Source organism: Mandrillus leucophaeus, unplaced genomic scaffold (genome assembly GCF_000951045.1).
Source record: "Mandrillus leucophaeus isolate KB7577 unplaced genomic scaffold, Mleu.le_1.0 Scaffold15, whole genome shotgun sequence".
NCBI lineage: Eukaryota > Metazoa > Chordata > Mammalia > Primates > Cercopithecidae > Mandrillus > Mandrillus leucophaeus.
This window is the reverse complement of record NW_012101476.1, coordinates 10,228,438-10,246,103: the sequence shown is the minus strand read 5'-3', so window position 1 is coordinate 10,246,103 and position 17,666 is coordinate 10,228,438.

The following is a 17,666-nucleotide window of genomic DNA, read 5'->3' as shown; positions in this document are numbered from 1 at the left end:
CGGCAAAGGCTGCCTGACAGTCTGCCCTCCAGACAGCCACTTCCTCCCCTGTGCCTGCTCCATCTGGGAAGCCCTATGGGGGCTCAACTTTCAGCCGTGCTTCAGAGTGGGGGGACTGTCCCCTCCCTCGTCGCTCCCCATTCTCACGTCCCACCCCCCAACAGAGACCCCTTTCTGCAAGGCCAGGAGTAAGCACACCACATCGTACCCTTGCATCAGAGCCCTGGCACATCCTTGTTTTCAGTGGTTTGGAAGTGAATCGTCTCTGGGCTTGTGTTGAGGCCAAGATACATGTTTTTCCTTTCTCCGCTTTCCTTTCTGGTGCCTTGTTATGACTGGCTTTGGAGCTTGGCTTCAGGGCGGTGGGGAGAGATGGAGAATGGGCAGGCTGTGGGGGAGGTGGCTGGGGTGCCAGGGAGGGAGGTCTCGGGACACCTGCCCTGCCAAACTCAAGGCCATTGGGCAAGTTACCTTGGCCTCCAGGTCAGGGAAGCTGGCGGTATCTCACGGGCCACAAAGTCCCAGGATCCAGAGAGGAAGGAGGAGGGAGCCGCTGGGAAAGTGGTTTAGGCTTAGGTGGTTGATGAGTGCGTGGGACAGGGGGAGGAGGAAGAAATGGGGAGGTTGCCAGATGGCGGAGGAGGAACCCACACTCAGGAGAAACTCGCTTTGTGTTCCAGCCTCCACTCGGAGCCGAGTGTCATCCCGTCCACCCCGGGCTGGCCGTTTCTCCTTCGCTGAAGAAAACCAAAAGGCAGAATTGAGGGACCGGCCTTCAGAGCCCATCAGGACAAAAGACACGCCCTGAGCACCCTGCGCCAGCCCTGAGCTGAGCGGCGGCCCCACCAGCTGGCCGTTATGGCCGAGAGCAAGAGCAGGCAGGTGGGAGCTACTGACGGTCTCAGGGTGCTGTGGAACGTGCACCCCCACCAGCCTTCCACAGCCACCACATCCCAGGAGAGGCCAGGACACCACCCCAGACCAAACAGAAGATGGGAAAATGCTGGTTCTGAAAAATGTTCACATTCTCCTTCCCAGAACTCCAAGATACTAAGATGTTGTAAAACAAAAAGAAACGAAAAGATAGGAGGGAAACACCCATTGATGACAATGATTCATTCCCTGAATACATTTCCACAAAACCAACCCGGAGCAGGACCCAGAACTCTGCGTTCTCCGTCAGCGCCCAGCTAACTCCTCCGCACCCCTGTTCAGGGCCAGGTGGCAACACATCAAGATGGTTAAATTGAAGAGAAGTCACAGGGTGGTGGAAACATTTTAAATAACAAGCACCTGGTGAAGCGGTTCATAGCCGGGTGTGGACGAAGCCGCGTGGGAGCCGAGGTTGCAGGGCTATGGTTGTTGGACAACTAGGTAGACTTGCTACTCTAGGCTCAGTTCTCCTGTTTTTTCTACCCAGACTCAGCTGTCCCTCCAGGCCTCAGCAGCAGGACAGTGGAAGGTTCTAGTCTCCAGGTGCTGGAATTACCTGGCCCCCTGTACGCAGCTCCCTTCCTCTGAGACAGCCCCCAGCCAGACCTTCCTCAGCCAGTGTGTGGGATGGAGGTAGAAAGCAAAGTTTACATAGACTCCCCTCTCACCCCACAAAGAATGCTCCCATACAGTCTGGGGCGCATAGAAAGGACAGGGCTGGCTGGGCACAGCAGCTCACGCCTGTAACCCCAGCACTTTGGGAGGCTGAGGCAGGAGGATTACTTGAGGTCAGGAGTTCAAAACCAGCCTGGACAACATGGCGAAACCCCGCCTCTCCAAAGTATACAAAAATTAGCCAGATATGGTGGTGTGTTCCTGTAGTGCCAGCTACTCGGGAGGCTGAGGCATGAGAATTACTTGAACCCAAGAGGCGAAGGTTGCAGTGAGCTGAGATCATGCCACTGCACTCCAGCCTAGGGGACAAAATGAGACTGTCTCAAAAACAAAAATAAAAAATCAAACAACAGGGCCAACAACACACAAAGAAAGGGAATCCGAGAGGAAAGGTGACTTGCTTCAGGTCATCCAGCCAATGTAATGGCCGAGCAGGTATCAGAAACTGGACGTGCCGTGAAACATGAGCTTCTGCTGCCCTAAAAATACCAGGGTTCATTCCCCTGTCAAGCAACAATGACTCTCCATGAGAATGCAAGTTTTGATCAATAAGAGTTTATTACTTGGCTCCAGTAAGGAGGGCACTGGGCATACTCCCAAAGCAGTGTCTCTCCAAGGGAAAGTGACAGGAGGGTATTATGGGGCAATGGAGAGGGCAGAGGGCACATTGTCGCACGTAGAGCAGGGGTCTCTGTGGCACAGGCACCGTGTCATCATGCCAGCACGGGGGTTGCACGTTATGGACCTGAAGCTGCAGCGTTTCCAGGGTAGAGACTTTAGCACTGTCATGAGGAAAGTTCACTGGGATTCATGTCTAGGCTGCCGGGGTCTTTCAGGAGCTGCTTCTGACCAACAGGGTGGCCTCATTCCACCCAGGTTTTAGGGAAGAGCAAGCTGCAGGGCAGGAGGCTGTAACCCAGCCTGATGGCTCAAGTGGATTAAATTCCTACAGTCCCTGGACGTGGTAGCACACACCTGTGGTCCCAACTGTACTCTGGGAGGCTGAGATGGGAGGATCACTTGAACCCAGTGTGTCCGGAATTGGTGGGTTTTTGGTCTCACTGACTTCAAGCATGAAGTAGCCAACCCTTGCGGTGTTACAGTTCTTAAAGATGGTGTGTCCGGAATTTTTTCCTTCAGACTTTCACATGTGTCTGGAACTTCCTCCTTCTGGTGGGTTCGTGGTCTCACTGTCAGGAGTGAAGCTGCAGACCTTTATGGGGAGTGTTACAGCTCTTAAAGGCAGCGCGTCTGGAGTTGTTCGTTCTTCCCTGTGGGTTCCTGGTCTCCCTGACTTCAAGAGTGAAGCTGCAGACCTTTATGATGTTACAGCTTATAAAAGAAGTGTGGACCCAAAGAGCCAAAGAATAAAGATTCCAGGGTGTGGAAGGAGACCCCAGTGAGTTCCTGCTGACTGGCTCAGGCAGCCAGCTTTTATTTCCTTATCTGGCCCCACCCACATCCCCGCTGATTGGTCTATTTTGCAGAGAGCTGATTGGTCCGTTTTGACAGAGTGCTGATTGGTGCCTTTACAATCCTTGAGCTAGCCATAGAGTCACAGAGTGCTAGTTAGCTAGATACAGAGTTAGCTAGATCCAGAGTACCAATTGGTGTATTTACAAACCTTGAGCTAGACACAGAGTGCTGATTGGTGTATTTACAAACCCTGAGCTAGACACAGAGTGCTGATTGGTGTATTTACAAACCCTGAGCAAGACACAGAGTGCTGATTGGTGTATTTACAAACCCTGAGCTAGACACAGAGTGCTGATTGGTGCGTTTACAATCCTTGAGCTAGACATGGAGTCACAGAGTGCTAGTCCTCCAAGTCTCCACTAGGTTAGCTAGATACAGAGTACCAATTGGTGTATTCACAAACCTTGAGCTAGACACAGTGCTGATTGGTGTATTTACAAACCCTAAGCTAGACATAGAGTGCTGATTGGTGCACATAAAATCCTCTGGCTAGATATAAAAGTTCTCCAAGTTCGCATCGGGTTCAGGAGCCCAGCTGGCTTCACCCAATGGATCCTGCACCTGGGCTGTAGGCGGAGCTGCCTGCCGGTGCCAGTCTGGAGCTGGGCCTGCACTCCTCAGCCCTTGGGCTGTCGATGGGAACTGGCACCAGGGAGCAGGGGGTGGCGCCCGATCAGGGAGGCTCAGACCTCGCTGGAGCCCACCACAGAGGGAGGAGCTCAGACACGGCGGGCTGCAGGTCCGGAGTCATGCCTCCCTGGGAGACAACTAAGGCCCAGCGAGAATTTGAGTGCGGGGCTGGCAGGCCGGCACTGCTGGGGGACCCGGTGCAACCTCTGCAGCTGCTGGCCCGGGTGCTAAGCCCCTCACTGCCCTGGGCTGGTGGTGCCAGCTGGCCCACGCCAGTGGGAACTTACACCAGCCCACGAGCGCAGCCCCGGTTCCACCCGCGCCTCTCCCTCCACACCTCCCCACAAGCAGAGGGAGGCGGCTCCAGCCTCAACCAGCCCAGAGAGGGGCTCCCACAGTGCCGTGGTGGGCTGAAGGACTCCTTAAGCGCCACCAGAGTGGACACTGAGGCCGAGGAGGCTTTGAGAGTGAGGGCTACTAACACACTGTCACCTCTCACCAGGAGGTCAAGGCTGCAGTGAGCCAAGATCATGTTACTGCACTCCAGCTTGAGCAACAGAGTGAGACCCTGTCTCAAGAAAAAAACAAAATCAAAAAAATTTTATGGTGGTCCCTGCAGACACTCCTTGTCTGCTTACACTTCGGCCCTAGTGCATTTACTGCAGAATTAAGATCTGAATCAGTCAAAGGGTATAACATTTTAGCTATGCAGGATGAGTAAGTTATTTGAGATCTAATGTATGGCATCGTGAGTACAGTTAATAATACTGTATCCTGGGAATTTGCTAAAAGATAACTTCTCACCACACACACAGAAATACTGTTACTATGTGAGCTGATGGGTTTTTTCATTAGCTTGACTGTGAGAATCATTTCGGTCTATACATATATCAAAGCATCACGTACACCTTAAATATATACAATTTTTGTTTGTCAATTATACCTCGATAATGCTGAAAAAGTCTTTTTACATTAATTTTAATTTTAGAAGAATTGAGAGCATAAAGTGACCTTCGAGACCTTTCGTGTGCACCCTGCGTGTTTCAGATAAGAAGTCCGAGGCCCAGAGTGTGACACCCCCAGGCTCTGAAAGACCTGTAATCAGGACAGCCTAGCTCCACCCAGCCCGTGGCTCCCTGGGACTGAGTTGCCTTCAATGTCTCCAGGGCTGGGGGTTACTGATGGTGGCAGGGAGCAGGGGCCTTCTAGACGACGCCCTCCTGGGCCCACGCCACAGCCAGCTTGGGGAGGCCCAAGGCTTCTCCCGAGGCTCCTCCTGCTGCGGCTCCCGCAGCCCAGATGGGACGAAGGCCAGTCTAGACTGTCCCGCTGGTGCCCCCGTGTGGCCAAACGCTAAGCACCAGGCGGGTGCAAATGGACTTACTCAGCTTTTGAGCCTGCTGCGCGCTTGGACCCGCAGGTCAGGGCCAATGGGGTTCAGGACGTCTGTGCACGGACGACTTGGACCACAAACCTGTGCCTGAGCAGTGGCTGGCAAATATTTAGGGGTGAACCTGCGGCTCATTCATGAAAACTAAGAACATGCAGAGGACCCCGAGCTTCAAGCAGCTTAACAGTGACACTAAAAAGCTCACCTCAGCCTGGGCAACACAGGGAGACCCTGTCTCTGCAAAAAATTTAAAAATCAGCCGTGCATGGTGGTGTGTACCTGTAGTCCCAGCCCAGCTACTTTGGAGACTGAGGCATGAAAACTGTTTGAGCATGAGAGATCAAGGCTGCAGTGAGCCAAGATCACGCCACTGCACTCCAGCCTGGGTGACAGAGTGAGACCCAGTCTCAAAAAAGTTAAAAAGCTAATCTCAAGAATCTCCCCTTTTGTTCTGATCTTCAGCAGTTACAGGATCCCAGAAGGATCACTTTCCCAAAGCAGCCCCTTTCGGCACATCCCAGTGGCTAAATTCCCACTCATTATAAAGGGTAGGACGCTCCGGCGACTCATCCTCCAGTGTCTGGGGCCCACAATCTTTTAGGGACCCAAGAAAATGTTCTTACTTCCACTTCTATTTATTCATTTATTTATTTAGAGACAGAGTCTGGCTCTGTTACCCAGGCTGGAGTGCAGTAGCGTGATCTCGGCTCACTGCAACCTCTGCCTCCTGGGTTCAAGCGATTCTCCTGCCTCAGCCTCCCGAGTAGCTGGGACTACAGGCGCCCGCCACCACGCCTGGCTAATTTTTTTGTATTTTTTAGTAGAGACGGGGTTTCACCACGTTAGCCAGGATGGTCTCAATTTCTTGACCTCGTGATCCGCCCACCTTGACCTCCCAAAGTGCTGGGATTACAGGCGTGAGCCACCACGCCCAGCCCTCACTTCTTTTAAAATCAAATTTTAATATAATAATAATATACAGCTATGAATCCAGCCTAGATCACATTCATCTTTGTACCAAGAGTCATAAAATTGCATTTTTGTTTTTTTATAGAGAAAAAGGTCCCTGAAAGGAAAAGAGCCCCGACCAGGCCCCCTGTTCCTACACAGCCCCAGGACTGTGCCTCTGAAAGCTCTCACAAAGGTAAAAGTCCATTTCCAAAGAGGAGGAGCACCGTGGGCCCATTCTCGTTTGCTTTCTCTGAGACAGCACAGATCTGAGGGGGTGTCCAGGTCAGTGAAGCCATCCGAGAGCGTGTGACAGGAAGGGGGATGCTTGACCTGGAGTGGGCAGAGGGGGACAACATGGGCCACGCGGGCGTCTCCACCTCTGCAGAAGCAGTAAGAAGAAAGGAGAGGTCGGGCACAGCTGGGTTCCTCTTCGATGTGGTCTGGAGGAAATGGTTTAATCTCCCAGACCGCTCCACATCTGTAAAGCAGGGAAGACACCAGCATTGGCCCGATGCGGCCATCTGGAAGATCTGCCACCCGTGGGAGGTACCGGAAACGGAGCTGCCAGGACCGTTTTCTCAAGATGGCGCCCGAGGTAATGAAGGAAGCTCCTGCCCCTCCCAAAGCCCAAGCCGAAGTAGGGGCTTTGAGGGCCAAGGAGGCAGTGCTGAAAGATGTCCACGGGCACAAAAAGTAGATCCGCCGTCAGTCACCCTCCGGCGGCCCAAGACGCTGCAGCTCCGGAGACAGCCCAGATATCCTTGGAAGAGCACCCCAAGGAGTGTCCCCAACCCGAGTCAGCCATAAATAAGTTATTAGGTTGGTGCAAAAGTAACCACGGTTTTTGCCATTACTTTGGATGGCAAAAACTGCAAGTACTTTTGCACCAACCTAACAGAAGACCACCACACACTTGTGCTTCTTATGGATGTCAAAGCTGACAGGTGCTGGTCAAACAGGCTGGAAAGAAGCCCTCCGACATCAGTGTGCCCCAGGCCCATACCCTGCTCAGGCCCGATGTTCAACTGGCACCTGGCTAAGACGGTTTGGATGTTGCCCAAAAACTGGGTCATCTGAACTGTGTCCAGAGCTGGGCATGGTGGCTCACACCTGTAATCCCAGCACTCTGGGAGACCAAGGTGGGGGGGGTCACTTGGGCCCAGGAGTTCAAGACTAGCCTGGGCAACATAGTGAGACCTGATTTCTACAAAATTTTTTAAAATTAGCTCAGCATGGTAGCTCACGCCTGTGGTCTCAGCTATTCTGGAGGCTGAAGCAGGAGAATCACTTGAGCCCGGGAGGTTGAGGCTACAGTGAGCCATGATCATACCACTGCACTCCAGCCTGGGTGACAGCATGAGACCCTGACTCAAAAATTAAAAGCAATTAATTAAAAAATAAAGTAAACTGCATCCATATAAATATAAACTATAAAAAGTATAAATATAAAATATAAATATATATATACATATCAATATAAAAAGTACATATAATTCTAAATATATACTTTTTCCCATGAAAAGAGTGGAGCCATCATCGTAATGTGTTTTGGCTCTCATTTCCTAGGTAGACCCTGAGCCAGGCCACATCCAGAGGGGAGCCCTGCATGGGCAGCAGGTGAAACCCTGTGGAGATGCCCAGGGATCCAAAGGCGGCGTCACTGATGGCAAGGCTGCCCCTCTTGGTCTCTGGGTTTGCCAGCGCTCTGGCTTGGAGACAGGTGCTGCAGCCTTTCCAATGCGGGGCTCATTCTTGACTGGTCATGAAGTGCTTCCTGCCAGGGCACCCTGGTTGGAAGTTTAGAAGCCCTAAAGGACAGCTACAGTTGTGGCAGCTGTGAGAGAGCAGCTGTTGTTGATCCACACATGGGCCAGAAGGTTTATTCCGAGAGGTTCTGGAAATCTGCTGGGAGGGATGACTCCTTTGTGTGGGGAACACGCTCAGATAGTTCCACATTCACTCATCTCTACACCACACCATGAATAAAACTTAGATTCCAGATTTTAAACACTGCCAAAGGGCAACTTCCTTCCTTTACCCACTGACCCCACAACTGCCCTCGGCACACAGTCATCCTGGACCTGCTCCCACAACAGGGCTCCCTTCAATGCTGCGGACTGGCTCAGGGTCGCCCTGGGAAATGATGGTTAAAAAATCAAAATGGCCGAGGTGCCCGGTTCAGCCCTCTGTGCCAAACGAGCACAGCAGCCAGGTGCAACCGGAATGACCGACGAGGACCAACAGACGTCCCTCCCACATGGCACCAGCAGCCAGGGCCCCTGAAGGTCACTCACTGTTCACCTTGGCCCTCATCCTGCAAACACATTCGGAGCTCATTCTCTGAGCCTGGCTGTGTGCTGGGCACGGGGCTCCTGGGGTGAGGGCAGACAGGACCTGGCCTCTAGCCTCAAGGTCTGGGAAACTTTACAAGCACATGAATAAAGTATTCGAATCAAGAAAGATAGGAACTATTACAGAATTAAAAGCAAAGTGCTTTGGGTAGAGTTATAAGCAAGGTACCTGGAAACCCAGAAAGAGAAGGATTCTTCAGTCCGGGAGGAAATTAAGGAACATTCACAGAGCTCAGAAATGAGCTGAGCCCTAAAAGATGGAAAGGAATTTCCTGCTTAACTAGAAAGCTTTCTCCACAGTCCGAAATATGTTTCACAGTGAGAAGGAGGATAGGCAGGGAACACGTTGGCATTGTGGCGTTGTGTTGTTACTACTGTTGTTGTTTAAGCCAGCAGTACACCTCACCACATTAGTGTGGATGTCTGGAGAAAGTGTGGAGACTACATTGGCATCTAAAAATTCCAGTTTCGCTGAACGTAGCGGCTCACGCCTATAATCGCAGCAATCTTGGGAGGCCAAGGTGAAAGGATTTCTTGAGCCCAGGAGATCAAGACCAGCCTGGGAACCATGGCAAGACCCCATCTCCACAAAACATTTTGAAAAATAGCCAGGCATGGTGGTGCACACCTGTGGTCCCAGCTATTCATGAGGCTAAGGCAGGAGGATCACTTGGACTCAGGAGTTCAAGGCTGCTATGAACTGTGATTGCACCACTGAACTCCAGCCTGGGTGACAGAGTCAGACCCTATTTCAAATAAATAAATAAACAAACAAATAAATAAAAATTCCAGTTGCTAAAGCCACAAATATCCAGAACCCACACACTGACCTGTGCCTTCCAGGACTGCGGTGGGGATGGGTACTGTCTTACCGGCTGCCACAACGGAGCCCCACAGTCTGGGAGGCTTAAACAGCAGACATTTATTTTCTCACGGTCCTGGAGGCTGTAAGTCCAAGGTCAAAGTGCTGGTGTGATTGGGTTCTGGTGAGGGCTGTTGTCCTGGTGTGCAGACAGCCACCTTCTCACTGTGTCCTCCAGTAGCTTTTTCTGTCTGAGACAGAGAGAGATCTCTGGTGCCTTTTTCCTTTTTAAATAAGAACACCAGGTTTTTTGAAAAGAACGGTCCCACCTTTATGATTTCCTTTAACCGTATTCACCCCCTTAAAGGCCCTACCTCCAAATATAATCACATTGGAAGTTAGGGCTGCAAAATATGAATTTGGAGGAGGCATAATTAAGTCTGTAGCAGGCATTCCCAGCAATGCATCAAAAAAAAAAAAAAAAAGACACAGAAGGTTGGAAAGAGAATGCAGTGAGGAAAGGGTTGGAAAGGGAGGGGCTGTGGCCAGGACGGGTGTCAGAACTGCCGAAGAGATTTTAAAACCAGGGACCCAGGCCATCCTCTGGGCCACTCCCAAATCAAGGGAAGAGGCTGGACGGGTCCAGGGTCGTCTCCTTCTTTTCTGTGTCAGATCTCCTTGATTCTACGGTAACTCCAGGCATCTTTCTCCCTGTCCTATCCAGTCCTCACCGTAGACTCATTCTGGAAAGCGGGGAGGGATGGCCGGGGAGGGAGCAAAAGAGAAACTGTTACGCTGTAGGTCCCGGAGAACACGGCTCTCCCTGGGTCTGGGAGCTTAGGGACTTTCTGCCGCACCCCACGCCTCACAAGATTGAAAGAGTTTCATCAGGGTCTGAGCTCTGGGATTTGGAAAGACTCATGGAAAACAGAGCAGAGCCTGAGCTTTGCAGAGAATCCCTGCCTTCTCATAAAATTCTCCTAGAGGAGGCAGCATCGGAATGGATGCTTGAGACACACTACAGAATCTGCTTTCCCAAATCCTCCAACACACAGGACAGATGCCTCCTGGTTCTCATCGTACCCCATCAATCATGCCCCAAAGCCGCCTGAGCCCTCACCTCCCGGACTCTCCGAAAGCTGCCAACAATTACTGCTGAGCCAGCAATGCATAATCGTCTCCTTCCTGCCTTCCCGTCTCTTTCTGTCTTTTGTTCCCTGCCTGGAAATCTATACAGCATGAAAGGAGTTATCGAGGTGTGTGTGGTGTTTTTTTAAAACAAGAATCGGAAAATTTGAGTCATCTTTTTACAAAGTTAGACTGTAAAGGTTGTAGTCCCCTCTAAGGATTTAATAATGAAGTGAAGAGACCAGAGGTGACCAGAAACAAGTATGAGAGGAAACGAGAAGCCGTTATTCATGGATTTCCTGCAGTGTGCTCAGCACAGCACTACTCTAGGAGTTGGATGATTTTTTTTTAAGGTGCTGGTGCTAGGGGCTGAGTGGTGCTACTTACTATCTATTCTTCTGTTCTTCCTCAATAAGAGAAACCTTATATTGCTTGGGATGGCACTGTGCCCAAAGTAAAACAAATAAACACACCAAAAAAAAAAAAAAAATACAAAAGGCTTGTTTGGCTGGCAGACACCCCTTTTGCCAAGCTCTTTCCATCTTCTTCCTGCCTGGAAGATAGGCATGATGACTGGAGCTATAGCAGCCATCTTGGGACCATGAGGGTCCCAAGGTCAAAAGGTCAAAAAACTGCAAAAGCTTTGACTGTGGTATAGATGACGGTTGGCAAATTATGGCCCATGAGTCAAATTTGGCCCACTACTTGTTTTTGTAAATAAAGTTTTATTGGAACACAGTCATGCTCATTTATTTGTCTGGAGCTAATTTTGCCCTGTCCATGACAAAGGGGAGTGGTTGTAACCGAGACCACTTGGCCCACAATGCTAAAAATATTGGCTATCAGAAAAAAAATTATAAACCTCTGCTCTAAACCACAGGCAGCAATTGCCTATCTCCAGACTTATTATGTTAAAAAAAAAAAAAAAAAATCCTCTTGTATTTGACATGAGGTTTCTTGTGTTTAACATGAGGTTTCTGTTACAGACTAATTGATATAACACTATTTACACTTGAGGCACTCAGAGTTTACATAGCTGTGGAAGCAGAACATGGCAACTTTTAGAAAATTAAAAAGACACATCCCAAATTCCCTCCACCAGAGTAAGAATCATGGCCAACCAGCGTGACGTAGCCCTACGTAACCCCAAGCAGCAATATTCACGGCGTCCTCTAGGTGGAGCTCTGCAGTGCACAGCCTGGGCTGCTGGAGGCAGCAGCCCTGTAACTCTGGCTTCATTCTGCAGCCCACTAATTCAACCATTATATGGGGCTTGTCTCTGTGTCAGACACTGTGGAAGGTGAATAAAACATGGTCCCCGGTCCTTAGAAGCTTATAGTATAAAAGAAATATACCAAGTAGCCATATGGTATGGACTAAATTGTGTCCCTCACCCTAATTCATATGTTGAAGCCCTACCCCTCAATGTGACTGTATTTGGAGATGGGGCCTTTGAGGGTGTAATTAAGGTTACATGAGGTCATAAGAGTGAGGCCCTAAACCAAATAGGTCTGGTTCCTTATAAGAAAAGGAAGAGACACCAGGATGCGCACACACGGAGGAGAGACCACGTGAAGACACCATGCGAAGGAAGGTGGTTTGCACATCAAGGAAAGAGGCCTCAGGGGAAACCAAATTGCTGACAGTTTGATCTTGGAGTTCCAGCCTCTAGAGCTTGGGGACAATTTATTTCTATTATGTAAGGCCCCCAATCTGTGATCTTTTGTTATGGCAGCCATAGCCAAGTAACACACAATTTAAATAGACCACACGATGGCTCGAGGTCAGTGCTCCAGAGATGCAAATGTCACCTATCGAATAGCATCATTCCAAGTCCTGGAGGATAAAGATGTGACAGGGCCTGTGTCCGCTGAGATAACCAACCATTGCTGCTCCACATGCCTTCAGCAAGCACTGCTCAGGCTGGGCCACCTGATGCTGAGATCTCCCTTGATAGGTGTTCTATTTGAAGAGCAAACATTGTGTCCCAGCAATTGAACACCCACCCAGGCTTCATCCACCTGGGCACCCAGTCCAGCCCTGGCAGGCATGGCCTGGCCTTCACATTCCTCTCTCACTGCCTCTCCCAACTCCAGATCTGGCCTCCAGCTCTGCCAGCTGCCTGTCTACACCACACACCACAACCTGACCAATTTTCCAGAACATGCGTGTTTCAGTTCATGTCATTCCTTGACTGGAGATGCAGAGTTCAAATTCCCTTTCTCCATGATGCATTTTTTTTTTAAACAAGGAATTCTCAAGCACTGTTTTCCTCTTCTGTGGCATTCACTCCATTCTGACTTCTGTTGAGACGATGTTGATAAAGCTGATGCATCTTTTATCCTCTCCTAAATGGGAGGGTCTTAAAGGGAAGCCAAGATCTTTGCACTTCCCTTCCCGAGACTCAGTTCAGAGCCATGTATTAGACATTCAGTGCATGCCCATTAAATAATAGATCAATGATAGATCAATAGATGAATGATAGCTCAAGAGACAGATATACTGATTGATTGATTGATGATAGATATACAGATGATTGATGATAGATCAATAGATAGATAATAAACTGATAAATAGATGATTGACAGACAGATAGATAGCCAGTGGCACACACCTGTAACACCAGCTACTCAGGAGGCTGAGGCAAGAGGATCGCTTGAGTCCAGAAGTTCTGCTGTGGTACACTATACAGATCAGGGGTCCACACTAAGTTCGGCATCCACATGGTGACCTCGCGGGATCAAGGGACCACCAGGTTGCCTAGGGAGGAGTGAACCAGCCCATATTGGAAATGGAGCAAGTCTAAACACCCACGATGATCCGTAGTGGTATCACTCCTGCAACTAGTCACTGCACTCCAGCCTGGGCAAGATAGTGAGGCCCTGTCTCTAAAGAAAAATCGACAGATGATAGATAATAGATAATCAATGGATGGATAGATAAATGAATAGATAGATGACTGATGGATGGTTAGGAAGATAGAGGGATGATAGATAATAGAGAGAAGGAATAGATGATGATAGATGAGAGAGAAAGAGAGAGAGGTAATATTAAAGCCATCATCTCTGGCCTTGCAGGGAACACTCTCACAGCTGTGTTTCCTGACTGCACTGGGCAGGATTTGGGTCCAAGCTCCTCTTGCGGTCCTGTGAAATGATCCTATCCCAGACAGCTGCCCTCCCAGAGGAGTGTCCACCTGGGAGCATGCCACAAGCCCAGGGGAACATTCTGATTTCCTAAAGGAACCAGATGTCCCAGTTTGGGCGAAAGGGCCTCCCGGGAAAACAGAGTACTGCCAAGGACTCAGTCTGGCATGTCCGCAGAGGGAGAGAAACTGTCCCCACCCTTGTATGGAATTGCTCCTCAGCACGCAGAGGTATCACTGTGTGAGGTCGGCGATGATGCATGCAGGCCTGTCTCAAGGCGATCTTCTGGTGGGGAGGACATTCTCTCTGGTTGTATTTTCATTGCACTCTCAGTGTTTCCGTGCAGAGTGGAGTGATCACCCCTCCTTGACCTCGTGAAGCTGCTCAAGGGCAAAACTCTACCCAGGCCTCAATTTGCTTAGAAACAAAATACGCAAAGGAAACACCAATTCAAGGTAGCTTGTTATTCACAGCTAAGAGAGAGCTTCTCTGACACTTTGGACTTCCCCTCCATCAATCATTTACTTCAGTGCTTGGAACGTCAGGAGGAAAATAATGAGTCACACCTGGTCTGAGGCAACCAGGTCACCTGCCAGCACAGAGTGCCTGCAATCACAGCACTCGGTGACCAAGGTCCTGACACTCGACTGCAGCTGGAGGCATAACAAGAGGTGCCAGAGAGAAAGACCAATGAGATACTTTACAGCCAAGGTCTGCAAAGCACACACCCAGGGCCTCCAGCTTAGGAAGCCTGGCGGTGAACGTCTGTTGAATGCAAAGGAACACATTGTCGCAGGCTGGCCTGGGAGCCCAACACAAAATAAGAACCAGCGCCCAACCGGGCTCTCAGTTTACTTGTTACTAGAAATATTATTGGGCTTTATCAAGTCTTGACAATTCTGTTGCCCTGTTTGAAAGGGACACAGAATTAATCCATGGGCTGTCAGATCATCTGAGGAAGGGCATTATAGACCAGGCCAGTTTTAGATTCAGCCTGCTGGGTGTGGGAGCCACTGGTTGGTGGGGCAAGCACAGGTTGGGGGCTGGATGTGGGAACTCAGTAGCACCCGGCCTCTTGAGTAATACTGCTCTCATCAATGCCGTATTTAACCAAAACTGCACCTAAATCGTATCTTATCTGTATTTCTTGAATACAAGTTTATACTCCATGATATTTTAGAAGCAGCAAGGGACCCCTCTGACAGCAAAGAAGCAGAAAAAAAAAACTGACAATTGGACTCTTTGAAGTTAGCTTGTGGTGGATTTTTTTCCTATGGCTTAGTTAAGTTTAAGTTTTATAAATGACCTATTTCTGTTCTGCTGCCCACAGATTCCCAGAGGCTCGTAGGCAAAATCCCACGCTCTCCGGCTGGCCAAATCTTGCCTTTTATGATCAAAGTCTCTCCCAGGTCTTTGAAAATCATAAGCATAAGAAGGATTACAGTAAGCCCTGTTATACATGTAAAATTCCAAGGAATTAAGTCTCACTCTCGTTTTCGTGGCTGCTAGAAAAAGTATGAAGGGAAAAAAAGTCATACCAACGGATCTTCTGTTTCTTCATCCTCACCCCGGAAGAGTGCTGCCATTAATCAAAGTCGTTATAAAGCTTTGTAAACCACAGAGCACCATGGGAATCAAAATGAAGTTGTTCTTTATGCTACATAATTGACTATTGATCCAAGACTTTAGAAGGTCAGCAGTCATCCCTCTTCCGTCTTCTCCAGTGTCCTTGGCGGAGTTAAGAGTCAGTTGTTCCTTTCTTGTTTGCTCATGCCTTGTCCTGGTCTGCTGGGGTGGCTAAAACAAATTCTATATGGCTGGGCACAGTGGCTCATGCCTGTAATCTCAACACTTCGGGAGGCTCAGGAGGGAGGAACCCTTGAGCCTAAGACCAGCCTGGGCAACATAATGAGACCCTGTCTCTACAAAAATTAAAAAATTAGACAGATGTGGTGGCACACGTCTGTAGTCCCAGCTACTCAGGAGGCTGACATGGGAGGATCGCCTCAGCCTAGGAGATTGAGATCACGCCATTGCACTCCAGCCTGCGCAACAGAGCAAGACCCTGGCTCAAATAAAAGAAAACAAAACCTAAACACTGGTGGTTTTCAAACAAACAACGGAAGTCTATTTCTAGTTCTAGAGGCTGGGAAGCCCAGGATCAGTGCCCGGTGACAGCAGCTCTCTTCTTCACAGACAACACCTTCTTTCTGTGTCCTCGTCTGCCTGAAGGGGCAAGCCAGCTCTCTGGCACCTTTTTTTTTTTTTTTTTTGAGACAGAGTTTTACTCTTGTTGTGCAGGCTGGAGTGCAGTGGCACGATATCAGCTTACCTCAACCTCTGCCTCCCAGCTTTAAGCGATTCTCCTGCCCCAGTCTCCCAGGTAGCTGGGATTACAGGCGCCCGCCACCATGCTTGGCTAATTTTGTATTTTTAGTAGAGATGGGGTTTCACCATGTTGGTCAGACTGGTCTCGAACTCCTGACATCAAGTGATCCACCCACCTTGGCCTCCCAAAGTGCTGGGATTACAGGTGTGAGCCAGCACGCCAGGCCTTGCACCTCTTTTCTAAGGGCACTGGTCCCTTTCAAGAGAGCTCTGTCCTCATAAGCTAATCAGCACCCAGAGGCTCCACATCCTAATGCCATCACTGTGGGGGTGGGGATTTGAACACAGGAATCTGGGGAGACACAGACAGTCAGACCACAGCATCCCCCAGCTCACCACATGACGAGGTGCAACATCTGTTCCTGTACCTGCTCCCTGAGAAACAGACTCAGATTCTCGGGGCCGAGATTTGCTTTTATGTGTTTTCATATCCTTAGTGCCCAGCAGAGAACTTAAAATAGAACAACCGGTTAAAAAAAAAAAAAAAAAAAAAAAAAAAAAAAATATCAAAAACTTACTACACAATTAATTTTACTCCCGAAGCATAGGTTGCAGAGCTGAGATCACACCACTGCACTCCAACCTTAGTGAAAAAAAAAAAAAAAAAAAAAAAAAAGGAAAGAGGAAGATGGGTGGGCTTGGATGGATGGCGAAGAGGCCCAAGGAGCAAGAGGACATCCGTGCTTCTCCTCTGGTCCCAGCCCTTTGTCCCCAGCACAGCGCAATGAGCTTCAGGATTTGGATTCACACCAAGAACAGAGGGACTTTTCTTTGTTGATCACTCAGTGTGCAGATGGTGAAGCTAAGGGCACGTCCTGGCTCAGCATTCAGCGGCAGATTCTCCCCAGCCAAGAAGTTCCTGTGCACAAGAACCGGACACCTGGAGGCCAGATGCTAGAGTGCAATTGTATTTGAACAAATAAATGTGTACACATGTGCATGAGAGAGAGAGAGACAGAGACAGGCAGACAGGCCTATCATCCATCTTTTCTGTCTTTATTTGTGGTTTGGAGAAAAAGGAGGCACTCTTTAGATTGGACCAATTTAAGACATCTTTTCATTCAACTTGTGAGAGATCACAAGACCGTCATGCCAAAATCACTAAGGCCTCACTGTCAATACCGTGTGGTGCCAATGTGGAGAAAAGAGAAAAGGCAAAGACTCCAGGGTCTGGAAATATTTTCTTAGCCACTACAGGGGACACAGCCCCTGCCAGGGCCCTGTGCACCCCACCTTCATCTCTCCACAGCACAGCTGCTCGAAAGATGAGCAAGCAGCCCAGCTTTGCTCTCAGAGCCAGTCTTACGCTCATTTTTCTGAATAAAGGAACTCAACTGCCTAGAAGAAACAGGTGTCGCCCGCTGGAGAGAAAGCAGAGCAGTTTAACAAAGTGGCCCAGGGGATGAAATGGACAGGCAAAGGCATTCTTTTCATCCCAAGTGACTTCAGAACTCTCTGCAGAGTCACCTAGTAGCACGGATGGCATACCACAGGGAGCGTTGCTGTGGTCCAGGAGTAGACGAGATTCGACTCCCTCCCTGGAAGACCATGGGGAGCCCAGAGCTGAGCAAGAGATCACACTGGGGACCCCACTGGGGTCTCTTGCTGTCTCCCTCACCTCCCAACTCCTCACACCTGCAGAAGGTGGGCAGCAGGACAGAGGGTGCAGCTGCATTTTCTTACTGTGAAATGGTCCCTCAATTATGATCTCTCCAAAGGGGAGGGTTTGATGCCAGGGACTTTGTCCAGAGCCAGACCTAGAAGACCCACCATCGTCTAGGGAGCGAGCCATGCCA